This window comes from Podarcis pityusensis (genome assembly GCF_964106645.2).
Source record: "Podarcis pityusensis genome assembly, chromosome: W".
NCBI classification, from domain to species: domain Eukaryota; kingdom Metazoa; phylum Chordata; class Lepidosauria; order Squamata; family Lacertidae; genus Podarcis; species Podarcis pityusensis.
In genome coordinates, this window is record NC_138045.1 from 29,470,848 (window position 1) to 29,484,478 (window position 13,631).

General features: G+C 45.9%; 2 long non-coding RNA genes across 2 annotated transcripts in view; one reads left to right on the top strand and one right to left on the bottom strand.

Annotated features, from left to right (window-relative positions):
* LOC308467840 overlaps nucleotides 1-5,343 on the top strand; it is a 788,853-nt gene extending 783,510 nt beyond the window's left edge. Inside the window, exon 2 of the long non-coding RNA XR_013981335.1 lies at nucleotides 4,304-5,343. This is a non-coding gene — a long non-coding RNA (uncharacterized lncRNA). The remainder of the gene's footprint in view (nucleotides 1-4,303) is intronic.
* The window catches only part of LOC308467825, a 411,166-nt gene that overhangs the window by 162,180 nt on the left and 235,355 nt on the right, over nucleotides 1-13,631 (bottom strand). The gene's annotated exons all lie outside the window — the stretch shown is intronic.

Genomic DNA, 13,631 nt, shown 5'->3' on the forward strand with positions numbered 1-13,631 from the left:
CTCCGCCTGAAGGAGCTGGCGAGAGTAGAAGGCGCAGGGTAACAATGGCACATCAGAACTGTGCTGCTGGGACAAGACGGCGCCGAGAGCCGTACTGGAAGCGTCGGTCTCCACCACAAAAGGACGAGAGGGATCAGGATGCTGCAGGATTGGCGACTTCTAAAAGCAGGCCTTCAGCCCCTGAAACTCCACCTCGGTCTCTTTGTCCCAGGTGAAGGGCGTCTTTGGGTGCAGCAGTCAGGTCAGTGGAGTAGTGCGATGGGTATAACCTGTAATGAATGTCCGGTAGTAATTTGTGAACCCGAGGAACCACTGCAGATCCTTGCGGTTCCGAGGGGCCACCCACTCTCAGACAGCAGACACCTTCCCGGGGTCCATCTACACCCTGTCAGGGGAGAGCCAGTGTCCGAGGAAGTCCACGACTGCTGGTGAAATTCACCCTTTATGAGCTTGGCGTATAGGTGGTGCTGCCGTAAGCGCTGCAGCACGGACCAGACATGTCCCTTGTAGCAAGCCGGGTCATGAGAGTAGATCAGAATGTCATCAAGGTACACCACCACATACTTGTCTAGTAAGTCCCGGAACATGTGGTTGATGTACCGCTGGAACATGGCGGGCGCGTTACAGAACCCGAACGGCATGACCAAATATTCAAACTGCCCATATCAGATCATGAATGCTGTCTTCCACTCGTCCCCGGCGCAAATCCGGATCAGGTTATAGGCCCCCCAGAGGTCCAGCTTGGTAAACATCCTTGCCCCCTGCACCCATTCCAGCAACTCCGTAATGAGGGGCAAGGGATGGTAATCTTATTCAGGGCCCGGTAATCGTGAGAGAGACGAAGCTCCACGCACTTCTTCTTGACAAAGAGTACTGGCGCAGGGGTGGGTGAAGTAGAGGGCCGAATGAACCCACACTCCAGGTTCTTATTGAGGAAGACCTGCAGGGCTTCACGCTCTGGTTCTGTCAGGGAGTACAGGTGACTTACTGGCAGAGGTACCCCGGGCTGCAGGTCTATACCACAATCGAAAGGCCTATGGGGCAGAAGCCGGTCTGCCCTTTTCTTCGAAAACGTCCCGGTAATCCTGGTAGACGGCAGGAAGAGCCAAGGTAGGCCCCTCCATGGGGACGGTGCTGCGTTCGCAAAGTAAAGGAAGGACTGGACCCTGATTAAAAACAAGACACGAGGCTTTGACCAGCAAGGCTCTCGGAGAAAGTATGTTCACCACACCCCGCACCAGGCCATTTTATTAGCAAAAGAATCTTTTACACAGTGCTCGTAAGAACCAATCATATTTCCTCTGAGCATTTCATCAAACCCCACGTGGGGAAAAAGTTACACTACAACACTAATTAGCATGCATATATTTTGGGGTAAATAACTTGAGAACTACAAAGGGGTGGTAAATAAGTTGAGAACTACAAAGGGGTGCATCTGGCAACCCCAGAGGTGAGAAATAAACATGATAAGAAGGATGGCCAGAAAGACCAGATCACTACCACCTTCATGTGAGATCTGTTTCCTGGCTCCAAGATTAACATTTTAAGATTATATATAAGAAACTACATCAAAGAAACTTGCCCACTATCTTTATGGCCCAGGATGCCTGCCTGGCGAAGCAACTGCTGTGTATGTGACATGTGAGGAAGAGAGGAATGGAACGGGGATACAGGGGTGTAGATTGATCAAGAATCATATCAAAATAGTTTAAACCCAGTCAACGCGATGCTTTCATTGCTGACACAGATGGCTTACTCTATATTTGTTATAATTCCTCATAGCAATCCCACCTGATCACTACATCTCACCGTTTTTTTTTTGTTTTTGTTTTTTATTTATTGTGTACAGAGAAGCTTAAGAGAGGAGAGGCATTGCGTCCTCATAATCTTCCTGCATGTGTTTCTGTATCACATAAAGATCTCTAGCAGACATTCCTGAAGGTGGACATGGAAAAAATGTAGTGGAGAGAGAGAATAAGGAAGGAATACGTTGTAAAAAACAACAAGTTCCAATTAAGGCAACAATGACTAGCAATCCATACATGAGCCAGGTTCGAAACCATCCAAACTGTGGTAACCAAGACCACAGAGCGTCCCACCAGGAGGGAAGAACATCCTGTGTGATGTTGTGTGCTAGTGCTTGCAACTGATCAATTTGAGTTTGCACATGGTAACTATTATCAGTCAAATTAAAACAGCAAAGATTAGACACAACTTGACATCCTAGATGCTGGCGTAGCAAGAGGTAGTCGACAGAAGCTTTCAGTGTAATAACAGCTTCTCTTAAAATCTTCTGTTCTTGATTTAAAAGAGCTAAAGCATGTGAAATATGATTTATAGATTTTGTCAAAGAACAGACCAGGTGAGCACCCATGCGAGCATTGTATATAGCCAAAGCAGGGACTCCGACTAAGGAAGCAGCCAAGGAAGTATACTCTGCCTTGGAAAAAAGCTGTAGATTGGAGTCACACATGTCTGTTAAACTTTCAGCACGACGTTGATAGCGCTTTGAGTGCTGCTGCCTGTTTTTTTCTAAAAGTGAGCGATTAGGCATAACTAATGTCAATCGGCTAAGGCAGCATTGAGCATCAGATAAATTGGCGGGAATGTAGTTATAACTTCTTTGATTACAAGTGAAAAACCAGCCATCTGGTAAACGCACATGAGCATAATTAAAAGTAATTTTCTGAACACGTGAACATTTCCAAATTGGCTTTCCACCTGTTTCCAAACAGTGATCTACTTTCTTACTGCAGTTCACAATCCGGACACAAGAGGTGTCTGGCGGGGCCGCAACTCTAGGTGTGTATAATGAGATTGCATCCAGGGGTAACTTTTGCATCACTGTTCCCCAATCATGCAGATTAGTATAATTTATGATACCTTTCGAAAGCCAGTCAGAAAACCATTTTCCCATGTTTGTGGCATGTGCCATATGAAAAGGTTGCTTACAGACTGGGATGATACAATCTCCTAAGGCGGTGTGCATGTCATATGTTTCACTCAGACAAAAATGAGAGACATTAGCAACTTCAGCTAAACGCATCCACAAATTATAGCTATGACTAGGAGAAACATCAGTGGGAAGAGAAATATATTGAGTACTAGGAAACAAAAAAGCAAACAATATACATGTTAAAATCAGCATAGAGTTCATATTTAGCTGAGTAATCAGGGCGACTAAAAAAGTCTCAGGTTCCTCTGGAATATCTTGACACTGAAGCTGAGTTCTGGCATCAGAGGCTAAGGTTTTCAGCATTCCCCAGGTCACCTTCGGGCATCCTTCAGCCTTACAAGGAGGAGGACGGACGTGACTGACTCTGACACGGGGGTGCTGAGCCTGTGGAGGTGGAGTCAGGGTCATGGTCGTCACAAAGTCCGGAAGGGGATTCTGGAGGCCTTGGTGCCAACTCATGCCTTGGCCGATAGGGACGGACACAGCGACCTGGAACCCACAAAGGACCTGAGGAAGTAAGAACAGAAGCATATCCTCGCCCCCAAGTGATCAAAGGAACAGGCCCCTCCCACTGCGGGTTAGGAAGCTGCCGGTACGTCACCAGAGGACATTCCAGAGGTACTTCTTTCCTAAAATGGCGTTCCATAGGAGAAAATTTATTAGGAAAGGAAACAGTTAATTGATTTAAGGTAAAGAGAACAACTGACACAACATTAGATAAGTCTTGTGGGCGAACACCATGATCGCCAAGCTGCTTCCCCAAGAGTTGTTTGAAGGTCCGATGAGCACGTTCCACGATAGTTTGTCCTGTGGAATTCTATGGAATTCCATGTGACAATGAAATATCTCATTTCACACAAAAGTCACGAAATGCAGTGGAAGTGTACGTGGGTCCATTATCAGTTTTCATTGCTAGAGGACGGCCCATCACTGCAAACGCTCGAAGACAATGTTGTCTAGCAGTTTCACCTTTCAACGGAGTGGCCCATATGAAACCAGAATATGTGTCAACACTAACATGTAGGTAACAATGGGGCGCAAAGGCTGAAACTCTAGTGACATCCGTCTGCCATAAAGCATTTGCATTAGATCCTCTAGGATTGACTGCATCAAAAGGAAAGTAAACAGGACTTAAAGCACATGAAGGACACCCACCAACAATATCCTTCGCTTGCGTCAGAGGAATTGAAAATTGCTTGTGAAGCTGCTTAGCACCCTGGTGGAAAAATGCATGGCTGTCAATTGGATTAGTAAATAACGGACACAAGGACTTTAGAGCTGAATCAGCATGTTGATTTCCTTCTGACAGTGCATCTGTGAATCCTGTATGGGAGCGAATATGAGCAGCATAAAAAGGCATACCGTATTTTTCGCTCTATAACACGCACCTGACCATAACACGCACATTGTTTTTAGAGGAGGAAAACAAGGGAAAAAACATTCTGAATGAAACAGTGGATGTATCATTTTTGTGCTTCATGCTGTGGCCACAGACATGTGATCTGATGGTGAATTTGGGGTGACCCAATGCAAAAATCCTGAGAATCCCTGTGGATCCATGCTTTGTAACCACGTTTTTGCACCATTGCAGCCCCAGGCAACAGTGGGTGTGTGATTTTTGGGGGGCAGGCTGTAGCCATGGACATGCTATGTGCTCTGATGGTGAATTTGGGGTGACCCAATGCAAAGATCCTGAGGATCCATGTGGATCCATGCTTTGTAACCACATTTTAAGTGGGGAGGGAAGGAAAAACACAGAAGGGACAAGGAGAACGAGAGGGGTGTGCAGAGAAGCAGCTGGCTAAGAATGCAGGAGAGGGATATAACGGGAGGGAGGAAAGGAAGGCAAAAGTTTCCCCCCACCCACCCACCCAAGCCAGCCAGCTCGCGCTCTCTCTCTCCCACCTGCATGTTTTCCGGCTGCCTGATATATATATTTTTTAATTGCCTTGACAGAAGAAAGCATTTTAACTGCATTAAGAACTATTTAGCAGCGAAACCTAAGCTTTGCCATCCCTTAAGAGGTACAGACACTGTAATCTTCCAGATCGCATGAATTTACAGGCAAAACACTGTTTAAGGATTTCATCCTTTTAAATGGAAGAAAGCATATTTGAATGCTGTGTGTCCTCAAAAACAAAAGCAAGAAGTCAAATCAGAATTTTAAGCTGAACCTGTAATCTCTCTTCCCTTCACAAACATTGTTCCCTCCGGAGCATGGAAAGGAATTAGAAGGAAGGACGCTCTGCTTTCCCCTCTGCTTGCCTGGAGGGGAGGGGCTTTCCCTGCTCTTTGTTCCGTTTGAGCAAACACAGCAACGAAACAGAGAGGGTGGGCAGTAAGACCCTGAGGCAGAATGCAGGAAAGCAGCCGCTTCCTCTTTTCAGGTTTCCCTTCTCCGAGACACGATTTGATTTTTGCCTCCACTTGCGCCATTCGGCTCCAGGGACCACACATTCGCTCAATAACACGCACAGACATTTCCCCTTCCTTTTTAGGAGAAAAAATCTGCGTTTTATAGAGAGAAAAATACGGTGGTTCTATGTGTCAAGAGATTTTTCAGTGTCAGAAAAAGAGAGAGTAGATTAGAATCCAGCATAGGAGAAAGATAGGAATTAGCCAAATGTGATAACAGATTAAACACATATTGAGTATCCACTATGATATTAAAAGGTTGATCTGGAAACGTTGTAAAAGCAAGGTTTACAGCAGCCAATTCCGCTCTTTGCGCACTCAGCTGACTAGCTGTGAACAAAGTATGCCAGTTATTTTCAGAATCTTTATACGTCAAAACACTTCTAGAGGGAGCTCCATCTGTAAAAAGTGTAATGGCGTTTGGAATAGGAACCTGTTTTTGAACAGAGACTAATTTCCAGGGCAAGCGTGGATCCTTAGGAGGGTTAAAATGAACTGTTCCAACATAATCTGCAAACACAATTTGATAGGAAAGAGAAGTCATCATTAGGAACTCGTGCTCCTGTTTAGAAAAAGGCAAATAACAAGCAGCAATATCAAATCCAGTTAGCTGCCGTGCTCTGCGTCGTGCACGATGGATCAGTTCCATGTGCGCAGACAGATAAGGATAGACATTTTAAGATTATATATAAGAAACTACATCAAAGAAACTTGCCCACCATCTTTATGGCCCAGGATGCCTGCCTGGCGAAGCAACTGCTGTGTATGTGACATGTGAGGAAGAGAGGAATGGAACGGGGATGCAGGGGTGTAGATTGATCAAGAATCATATCAAAATAGTTTAAACCCAGTCAACGCAATGCTTTCATTGCTGACACAGATGGCTTACTCTATATTTGTTATAATTCCTCATAGCAATCCCACCTGATCACTACAGACGGCTGCCAGCACTTTATGCCGAACATGAAGACACGGGTCCAGGAAGTACAGCATCCGGCTAATCCAGTCGATCTGTACATTGTGCAGTACCAGCCAGTCCATTCCCAGCACTAGAGGAAACCGGGGCGTCATGGCAATGTGAAAAGTTCGTGTCTCGCGGTGCTGCTGGAGGCACAGGACCAAGGGCTGAGTCTCCTGGGTCACGGTGCCTGAGTACAACAGCCAGCTATCGGTCGCCTCCACCTGGACAGGGTCTGATTTGTGCTGGAGTGGCACCTGGTGTTGGGCAGAAAAGGTGGAGTCCATGTAGGAGTGGGTAGCTACCGAGTCCACCAGGGCATGTGTGAGGATTCATGGCAGCCCGGGGGGTAAATACGCACTGATACCATGAGATGGCATAGTTCAACCGGTGTAGGCCCACTAGGCAGTGCTTGGGTTCCCCAGTAGCTTGGGCCTTCAGCTACTGGGGTCGTCGGTTTCCCTGCAGCGAGCGCTTTTCAGGACAGACCTGAGCGTAGTGCCCGTTCCCACTGCAGTAGAGGCACAAGTTCCCCTCCCGACGACAAGCCTTTTCTGTGGGAGAGAGGCACAGCCATGCTGCCCCAAGCTGCATCAGCTCCTCCATCGACTTAGCCACCACCGTGGACTCACAGGGGATGGCTGGAGCAGGGAGCATGGAGTGCCTGTGGTCACGGGCCTGGCGACGATCCTCCAGACAGTCGTCTACCTGCAGGCTCCATTGGATGAGGGCGTCCAGAGTGGCTGGGCGATCTAACGTGGCCAGTTGGTCTAGTATCTCATCCGAGAGCCCCTCGAGAAACTGGTCCCGGAGCGCGGAGTCGTTCCGGGTCAGGTCCTGAGCCAACAGCTGAAACTCCGTGGCATAGGTGGTCACTGTGGACTTGCCCTGTCTCAACCACCGGATTGTCCAAATGGCTTGACTCTCCTGAGGGTTGGCAAACACCGCTTCCAGGTGATTGCAGAACCCGGTATAGTCTGTCAACAGGGGCGAATCTTGCTGGAGCAGCGGCAGCGCCCATCTGGCCGCCCGGTCCTTCAGCAGGCTGATCAGAAAATGTACCTTGGTGCGGTAGTCGGGGAAGTTCTGGGCATATTCCTGGATGTACAGCTTGGCCTGGGCGAGAAACATGGGGAAGTTTGCTGGGGTTCCATCAAATTTCTCCGGCAGAGCCACCGGGTACTTGCCAATAGCTGGAGCGTTGGGACCAGGGGCCGGCAAGGAGTGCAGGTTGGCAGGTGCAAACTGTGCTGGGCCCGGGGCTAACCCGAGAAACGCGGTACAGGACCGGTCCAGAATCCAAAGGTTCCGCTAGGAGTCAGTCCGACAGGACCAAGGCAGGACACAAGGCAGGAAACCAGGAAAGGACAGGTACAGGATCTCAGGCACTATCTGGCATACAGCAATGTTGCTCTCACAACCTGGGGCGGGGTCTGACAGCCTTTTATCTTTGTCGGGGTAATGGCAGGTCCTGATCCCCCAGCAACTCACCTCCCTGTTTCGCCCAGAGACGAGCACTCCTCCTGCAAGTACTCAGGTCTCTCCTTCTCTCAGACCTTAGTCTCTGCAGCTTGGGAGACGTTGGTGGGTTACTAGACCCAGGGGCCGCCTCAGCCTCCCCTGACCCAACCAGTAGTGGAGCAGCTGTAAGTGATGGCCCAGCTGAAGGCAACGAGGTAATCCCCGCATCTGGAGCCAGGGTAGGCTCAGGCCCCTGTCTCAGCCCAGCTGGTGTTTGTTGCAGGGGAGCCTGTGCAGACTGGGACTCTTCAGGATCAGGCCCCAGATGATGGTTCAGATGATGCCTGAGGCAAAGGATCCGGTGCAGACTGAGACTCCTCTGGTTCCGAGCCCGAGTCCCAGGCCATCACAATGATAACAATAATGAGAGAAAGTTGGAGACAGGGGGAGAGAGGGGAGAGAGAGAGAGAGAGAGAGAGAGAGAGAGAGAAAGTGTTATGTACTGAGTTGAATAGGATCCAAATTGCAGCAGTCTGATTGGTCCTAGAACAATGCAGCAGTATGATTGGTTGGCAGGAACCACCCAATCATGCTCCAGATATAAGTGAATCCACAACCTGATTGGCTTACAGTAGAATTCCAGAATTAGCAATCATGTGCAGCCCATTGTGTAAATAATGTATATAAAGCAGATACTTTGAGGGGACATTCATTCATTGATGGCGGACAGCACTCTACTAATGTGAGCCCATTGATTTTATCTTTTTATTTTCTTTTACTCCTTTTAAAGACTATTTTAATGAATATTGAGCTCAGATAAATTTAAGCACCTCACCCCATTCTATCCCACGTTCCGCTTTCCTGACTCTTCTTGGAGCTTTAAAGCCGCATTGACTATCTTATCACACTGCGAAGAGCTTACAGGAAGATTCATGGGCTGTTCCCACCACAAGTCTGGAGGCACAGACGGAGCATAATTTAGTGTTATGCCAATAACCTTTGGCACACTCCTCCTCCTTGAATAGGATACTTTCAAGGAAAATACTCCCTCGACTCTTTGAAAAATTTAGGGAAGATAAAAGAGCGAGGCAAAGGGAGAGATGACTCAGCAATTAGACAGCCCTGCTGATGCGAGGAGGGGGGTTGGTAAACGCTGCAGAGAATCTGAGGACTTAGAGGAAATGGCATGTTTGCCCCTTACCAAGCAAACCAAAATCAGCGAATTCTTCTATGGAAAAACAAAGGACACTTTTAATATTCCGACCTCGAACAGCTTCTCGCCATTAGCAGAGACAATAGATAAGGAAATTACACCGAAGGAACCACCCACTAAACAACCCATTAACTCCTTAAACAACACCATCACGAGACCAAAAGGCCCCCAAAAAGTTCCAACTATGCCCATTCAGGCGGAAGACTGCATCGGAGAACAAGCAAACCATCTCTCTGAATTACTGCTTGAACACTCTACCACGTTAGACCTAGTGGCTAAAACCGTGGACTGTATCTTTAAATATATAAGAGACATCAAAGGCTCCTTAGAGAAGATTACATCCTTTGTATCCCCAAAAGTTAATGTCAGCCCTGTAGACGTTTCACCGGAGGATAGGGCTGAACCAACACCCAGAGTACCTGCCCTATTACGCTCAACCCCGCAGACTGGCTCCAAATCTGAAAACGAACAATCTATGGAAGATTTACACACCATATCTTCCTATAATCTTTCGTTACAAGCCACTAGACTTTGTTTAATTATCCTCCCCTTCAAAGGTCAGGTTGTTAACTGGTCGTCTACACATGTCGCAAGAAGGCATCTAGCTGAGCTTCTGGGCGTAGATCCTCTTTCCATCGATCTGAAATCCACTGTCCACATTTACAGCAAGCCACACATGCAGAGGATACTGCTCACCTTTGATTCTAAAAAGCTTCCAACTTATATGATGTCCCTACGAAGCTACCTGACTAATTATAGAATTTTTATCACAAGAGTTTTTATCAACACTAAGATTTGCCCTCTTATTCCCTACTCTCCAGTTAAAAGGAAAGCAATTAAAAATGAGGGCATTCCATCTACTACGAGCTCTACCTCTCCACCCTCAGACTTAATTAGTTGGACAGAGACCCCCATGCCTCTCCTATCAAAGGCTACTCATCTTGAGAATTCGACGGAGCAGGAATTACTTGTCTCCTTCTCCCATCTGCCAAAAGCCGAACAAACAGAGATAACGGACAGACTAGATGAGTTATTACTCTATCTCCGCAACTTTGAAGATCTAGCGCCCACAAAAGAGGCAAATATTCCACCTAACTTGGAGCGAAAAATGGGTCATGAATCTCCTCAGGTCACGGCAGAACACACACCCCTACTCTGCCCAACTGAAATCCACGCCGAAATCTCTGTGGCGCCCCTAATCACATTACCGGAGACTCAACCATCCAATGGTTGCATCTTCCACGACCCCGGGAAAGCCCTAGATGCTATTGAAGAGACAAAATGACTCTCACCCCTACTACTATCCTGGAACGTTGCTGGATGGCAATCGAAAACAAGGGACAAAGACGTTTTAACCTACGTATCACAGTTCAAGATCATCCTGCTCCAAGAAACCTGGATGCAAAATCCTTTCGAACTACACAATTACTTTGCCTTCCATTCCCCTGCCTCAATCGGCCCAAAAGGCGGAAGACCGGCGGGAGGTTTGAGCACCTTCGTATCGACAGATCTAGGAGCCTCCCCTCTCCAATTGAAAATCGATAAAAAATGGATTTTGGCCGTTAAAATATTCTCCACCCATTTTAAGATCATATGCATCAATGTTTATATTCACCCACTTATGAAACAAACTGATCTTAAAAACATCTGGAACGAACTGGAAGACTGCATTCTCCTTGTCTCAAATAAGTTTCCCTCTGCCTCCTTAATTATTGGTGGGGATTTTAATGCAAGGCTAGGCCACTCAGACGAACAGTTAATCAAGGAAAGTGGAATGGGTCCCCTAAATGCTAATGATGAACATTGGCCCCTATTCAGGCGTCACTCACTTGACCCAGTTACCAATTTTGCTGGTACATGTCTTTTTTTAATGGCACTTAGATTAAACCTTGTTATTTTAAACGGCCTCTCCTCGGGGGACTGCCCTGGCCAATTTACTTACTGGTCAGGCTTAAGGCATTCTGTTATTGACTACATCCTTGTCTCCCAAGAACTCTTCGATGAATATATTGAATTTACTGTAGATATAAGAACCGAAAGTGACCATTTACCCCTAAATCTTAAAAGGACTGAATTTTGTGAACCCTCTAGATGTGGGCTTGCCCCGCAGACTCCTGATCCTAGCGCTTTACAACAAATAGGCAGATCCAGAATTAAATGGTCCCCTTATGTTAATAACAATTTTGGTATTTGGACACAATCAATGGAAGGTCAACTCCTCTGGGCTGATCTGACTTCCAACGACACTGAAGAGACCTCCCCAATTGACCATTATAACACATTAATCCGAAAACTCCAACCGTTATTGTCAAGACCCAGAAGATCTAACCAAAATGACTCCCCTACCAACAAAAAATGGTTTGACCACGAATGCACTCAGGCAAAACTTATACTCAGGGAATGCTTTAAGGTCTTCCAGCAAAATCCTAACCCTATCACTAAATTGGAGTTACAACTTAAAAAAAAGAACTACAAAGAGTTATTAAAAACCAAAAAAAGAACCGCAGACTCTCTCATCTGGCAGGCCCTCATAAAAGCGTCAATAGAAAAAGACAATTCCAACTTCTGGAAAATTATCTCCAGTCAAACCAAAGCTCCTAATGAGGGCACAATAATCCCTGCAAATTCATGGGAAGAGCACTATAAAGTGCTGTTTAGGGAACATCGTCCTTCTGCGCCGCTTAACATCCCCTTAGATAATGATACACCATGGCCCCCAACATCTGAAACTGAAATCACTTCGCTAATTCTACAAATGAAATCTGGCAAAGCCCCAGGAAGTGATTTCATTGTCGCTGAACTTCTGAAAGCGCAAATAAACTGGTGGGCCCCGGTCCTTGCAAATCTATTTTCATATATAGATAAGACAACTGAAATCCCTAAAGATTGGGGACTAGCTATAATTGTTCCCATATTTAAAAAGGGCAACCCCTCTGATCCATCTAATTATAGACCAATTAGTCTCCTGAATGTGATCTGTAAACTTTATACAAAACATCTATGCCTAAAATTATGGGAATGGTTAGATCATAATAACTTGCTAGAAATTGAACAAGCAGGGTTTACATCCGGACGTTCCACCATTGATCACTGCTTAGTGTTAGATTACTTTGTCTATAAGTATGCGAAATATTGGAAAAAGTCATTATATGCGGCCTTTGTGGACCTAAAGGCAGCATTTGATTCTGTATCCAGGAGCAGGCTCTGGGCCAAATTGGCCAATATGGGTATTAACAGAAGGTTATTACTTCTGATGATTAAGCTTCATGAGAACAATACCCTCCAGATAAGACTTGCACAGGACGGCAGACTCTCTAGAGAAATCCCAGTCCAAAGAGGAGTTAGACAAGGATGCCTATTAGCCCCATTCCTATTTAACATCTATGTTAACTCCCTGGTCACATGCTGCCGTGAAATTGAAACCCACCCCCCTGTGTTCTCTAATGGCAGAAAAGTACCAATTTTAATGTATGCGGATGACGCTGTTCTTCTCTCTCAAACCAAAGTGGGTCTGAAACGTGCCTTAGGAAAGTTTAGTGACCAATGTAACACTGAACTGTTAACAATTAACTTTGCCAAAACCAAAATTGTACATTTTAACCGCTCCTTCAGGAAGGATAATTGGAGCGTAAAGGGAAACGCCATTGAACAGACTAAGACCTTCCAATACTTAGGCATTACTTTTTCTTATAATGCCAAATTCTCAACACACTTGACCACATCAGCTATATCAGCAGAAAGAAGTGCAAATGCTATCCTTAGATTATTCAGAAGGAAAGGAGCTGGCTTCCTCCCGATGGCCCTAACAGTCTTTCAGGCAAAATCTTTAGCCCAACTTCTATGTGGCTCTCAAATTAGCCCCTCTGCCAACCTTAAGACCCTTGAAACAGTACAATCTAAATTCTTAAGATCATTATTTGCTACCCCTAAGTGTACACCTAATGCAGTCTTAAGGCAAGAGGCAGGACTGCCCAGAGTGGAATTAAAAGTCTGGGAACAAGCAATATCCCTCTGGCTGAAAATCCATTACAATCCTAAGGGTCTATTACCTTGCTTCCTGGCCACAGTTCCCTATCCTCCTTGGCTTATGCAAATAACTAACAAGATCAAACAAATTGGCCTAAACCCTGAAAATCTTTTTATTGGAACTCTGAACAAGGCAAAAGCTACTATCACTCGGAGACTTTATGATATCGAATTACAACAAGAAGGCGCCCTACTCCCAGAGACGTATAGATGTTTAAAAGCTTGGCCTAATTTTGCAGCTGCCCCTTACTTAACTAACATCACTAACGAAGCCTATAGATGGGCTTTCTCTAGAGCCCGCTTTGAGACAATGCCCTCAGCAGTGCTGTACGGCAAATTCACGCGGGTTCCAATGCATGCGCGTCTCTGCCCTTGTATGTCTAATAAGGTAGAATCTGTCACACACATTCTTCTATCTTGCGAATTCTATAGTGAAGAACGAGCTCAACTTATTTTACCGCTTCTATCAAAATTTATACCCCTTCAATATTATTTGGAATCCTCCCCTGAAATTCTTCGAAAATACCTCCTGGAAGATTCCTCAAGCTCAATATCATATGAGGTGGCTAAATTTTGCACTTTAGTAATTAAGAAGCGTAAAT